Genomic DNA, 4808 nt, shown 5'->3' on the forward strand with positions numbered 1-4808 from the left:
AGATCAGTTGCTCAAGCCGAATATAGATACCACCCCCCACGACTTCCCGACTAAAACCAATCGAGACTAAATCACGAAAAGAGCAAGAAAAGCCTACCCTGGAATGGTACTTCCCCCCCTAACACATCTAGTCGCAATTAAAAAGCTACACAACAACAGCAAAAAACCAAACAACAGACATGCAAATAATGCATAAAAGAGAGTGCGATTCGAAAGTTACCTGAATTAGGGGAAGAACGACGGAGCAGCGTTAAAGAAAGATATGAAGGGAGAGGCGCACAAACAGCACAACAAAGGAATGATGGGGTTTGGGAGCAGGAAGATGGCAGAAAAGAGAAGATGCAAAAGAAAAAAAGGGTTGCTCAAACTGGCCCGTTTAAAAACTACCCCAGGAAGCGCGAAACGTCTGGGAGCAGAACAGTCTTTTCAGCCAGGGTTTTTCACCCCATTATGAGCATTTAATGCTCAGCACGGGGAACGATGCGACGAAACGGTTGCTGGCGCAACCAAAGGACACGCGCGTAAAGGTCACGTCCTTATCACGAACAACCGACCAGACGACCCCAAGTGAGAAACGAGACAACACGCCATTGGTAGCTACCACGGCTACCATTGGCGCGTGGGGGCACTGTTACGGCCCGGCCCAAAGACCCGACGGGTCGGCCCTGGCCCGAGCTCCACCCGACCCGGCTCCTCGCCCTCCAAACGACCCGGACACGTGTCTTGTACGACCCACACGCGGCTGCAGGACGATGTCCTTGGGAATATGGGCCTGTCCTCACAAGGGGCCCACGACTGACATGTATATAAGGGGAAGATTGGCTCTTCCCCCGAGGTACGTCACTTTTCCACATCACTTTCCCCGCCTGCACATTATCTGACTTGGGCGTCGGAGTGTCTTTGCAGGTGGCACCCCCCCTCGTCCATTCGCTAGCACAAGTGCTCGCCAGCTCGGCAAACCCGCAACCAGTGCGTCCAGAGCTAAGGCGTCCTCACCCCTCCACCCATACACCCGATTTGTCCGGAACCCGACCACCGAACAATATTCAACAACTTTTAATTGGTAACTAATACCTAAATTCTAAAATAGAAAGATGATAAAAACAAAAATAAAATAAAATGAGAAGAAATATGAAAAAAATTCTATACCTTGATCAACTTGTTGAAGAACTTCACCATCATCATCTAAAGCAGAGAAAAGATCTTCCTTAAGCCAATCTCCTGTGTATACTAAGGCCTCTACCATTCTAGGTGTTAAGGAATTGCAGTATGGATCGAGAACTTTTCCTCCAATACTAAATGCAGACTCTGAAGCTAACACAGAAACAGGTATAGCCAATACCTCACGAGCCATATTTCCAAGAACTGAAAATCGGGTTGAGTTGACCTTCCACTAGTTTAGTATATCAAACTTATGGGAGTATGGCTCGCATTCTTCTTGTAAATATCTATCAAGTTCAGATCTTGTATTTGTTCTACGACCGGTTGCTTGCAGAAAAAAGCTCATGCCATGAAGATCGGTACTAATGTTGTTGGCTTGAACATCTTGCGTATCAGCTTCACTTGCTTCCTCAGAACTTTGGTATTGCTGATAAAGTAATTTTATGCACTTGGAGAACTTTGACTTCAAGTTGCCTCCTTTTTCTTCTCCAAATAAGTAATCAAAGAAATAATTGACATACTCAATCTTTTACATTGGATTAAGTACGATAGCAATCAATAACAACATATTCACTGAATTAGGATTGCCCCAATACTTCTCATACTTAACCCTCATTCTTTCTACCATTGACATAGTACTAAAATCAACAGAATTACAAAAATGACGAATAAATCGTCCAATTGCAAATACTTCCTTCATATACATATCACTGGTAACATATAAGGTACCAGAAACACGTATAATGGCATCACTGAACACTCACAAAAATGGTACAATGGACTCAGTATACTCCTAGTCTGAATCAGAAGGAACACCTCTCCTTTTCCTCCATTCATCTCTCCTATATAGGTATTATCTTTCAAAGCAAGCAACTCAAATGCTTTGCGATACTTTAAAGCTACCTCTAACATTTGATAGGTAGAGTTTCACCTAGTCTCAACATCCATGCAAAGCAAGCCTTTATATTGGATTTTTTCTGGTTCAACACACTTTTGAAACCTACTAGCTCTAGATGGAGAAGATCTAACATATTTTACTACACTGCGAATTCTCAAGATTGATTCATCAATCTCTTTTAACCCTTCTTTTACAATTAAGTTTATAATATCTGCACAACATCTCATATGAATAAATTCACCATTCAAAATAATGCTATTCCAAGAATTCAATCGCTGCTTCAGATATTTAATTGCAACATCATTAGACAAGGTATTATCAACTGTTACACTAAATACCCGATTCAAATTCCACTCATTTAAACAATATTCAATTGTTGCTCCTGTAACCTCTCCTAAATGACTTGTCACTTGACAAAAATTTTATGTAATTTCCAATCCAAATCAACAAAGTGTGCTGTCAAACTCATATAAGTAAAATTTTGAATTGAAATCCAAGTGTCAGTGGTTAGACATACTCTACCACAATTTGTTGAGAGAAAATCTTGCAACTTCATCTTCTCTTCAGCATAAAGGGCTCCAATGTCACATGCTAATGTAGTCCGTGAAGGAAATTTGAATCTTGCTTGTAAGGCATGCACAAATCTTCGAAAATTCGGGCTTTCAACGAAGCAAAATGGTAGCTCTTTCCCAATAAATATTTCCACTAAGTGCCCTTCAAGTCTCCTCTTGGTCAAATTTGGAAGCACTGGGTGAATTTAAAACACCACGCTCTTCTATAGTCGGTGTTGTCATTGTTTTTCTTCTTTTATTCGAATCAATATTATGATTTTTTTCGCATCTTCTCAAATGACCACCCATTGAGTTGGTTCCATTCCCATATTGTATTAAACTACTACAATAGTTGCATTTAGCCTTCTTCTCGGTAGCATTCTCTACATTAAAATGATCCCAGACAGCTGACCAATTCTTACGAACACTTGATGGTGGAGAAGATGGTTGAGTGCTAGCGGACATCCCTGTTGCTTCAATATTACTGTTTTCAGTCATCTTGCTCTGCATATAAAGAAAGGTGTACATAACTCAAAATTTGGTGCCAAACATGCTAAAATTAACACAAACTAATCCAAAGAAACAACAACTAATAAAACTTCAGCATGATTCATAAATTAATCTATGTTCATATATCTCGCAAAGAAAACACCGCCCAAAGAATATGAAATTAAAACTTCACATTAAGAATGATTTCAGCATGATTCATAAACTATACACAGTCCAAAGAGAGACAAACAACTGATTGTACCAACTTAGTGTCTTGCATTTTATGAAAATAACATGATAATTGCAAAGAGATATATGAACATGGATTATGAGGCTATTTCATATAAACTTAAATAGTCTAAGCAAAAAATACCAAAATATTTTGCACCGGGCACGAGCTAAACAAGTCGCAATTAGTTTGGCAACGAAATCATAAGATTGGTGAGGAACAACAGCAACTATACAAAAGAGGATATACGAACTTTCTCTATATGAATCTGCTAAAAACACAAAACGATATTAAATTTTACAACAAAATATCTTGTTACATTATTTAGCAACCTTTCTCTACTAAAGACAAAAGCCACTCCCTCAAAGTAGAAACAAAGCTTCAATATAGCTTTTGTTTCTTCCCCAACCACATAAGAATGAAAAAGAATACAAAAAAGGGACAAAACAAAAATGGAGCGTTGGATGAGAGATACAAATATTCAAACAAGCTCCAAAAAATTCAATAGTCTCGAGTTAAAAAATAAGGGGATGGAAAACAACATATAATAGGAGCAGCAATCATAAATCCTCTAATCGGATAAGTTGAAACCCTAAATAACATTAAGTCAACATTAACATGCAGCAAAAAATAGAACCAGAAATAGATGATACAAATTCACGTATGAACAAAAATTTGGTCATATTTCACTTGTACAATAATCATCTATCTATTGAACACCATAATGCACAAAGCTCCGGCTGTGCTAGTAACCTTATGCCACCTCGCGAGGAGAGAAAAAGAAAAAATTAAATCTGTGGTCACTCGGTTCGCACCTTATTGCAAAGAAGTATTGTATCTATTATCTATCTATTTTTTGACAAAATATCTAGAATCTTGGAAGTGAAGGGGTTCGTTCCCCCAAGAAACCCAACCAGTTGTCACTTGGTTAGGACCTTATTGCAAAGAAGTATAGTATCTATTATCTATCTATCTTTTGACAAAATATCTAGAATCTTAGAAGTGAAGGGGTTCGTTCCCCCAAGAAACCCAACCAGCTGTCAATTCTCTAGCAAACAGTTCTATGCATCGAGGAGGTCGAAGCCCAGGAACATAATCCAATAACAAATTTGTTCATATTATAAAGAAAAGAAAAAATGAACTTGCATTCAAATCATACAAGGTTCTCAGCACAAATTAGCAACCACATAAAAGTAAAACATCCCAGCCCAGTTTCTCATCAAAATAACCCATTTCTAGCAACAATTTCAGCAATTTTAAGTAGTAAATTTTAAACAGAAGACAAGGAAAATCTAATATATCCCTACTTTTAAATAATCTCTATGTACACCAATATAAAAGGTTTACAATTTTCAATAGGTAATCTCAGAACAGGATATAAAAGTTCCAATAACTTTGAGATTAACACAACACTAAAGAAGCCCTATAGTAGAGCAAGAGTGAACCAAATTGGTAGATGGGAAAAAGCCAGTGTTTACAG

This window comes from Arachis duranensis, chromosome 2 (assembly GCF_000817695.3).
Source record: "Arachis duranensis cultivar V14167 chromosome 2, aradu.V14167.gnm2.J7QH, whole genome shotgun sequence".
NCBI classification, from domain to species: Eukaryota; Viridiplantae; Streptophyta; class Magnoliopsida; order Fabales; family Fabaceae; genus Arachis; species Arachis duranensis.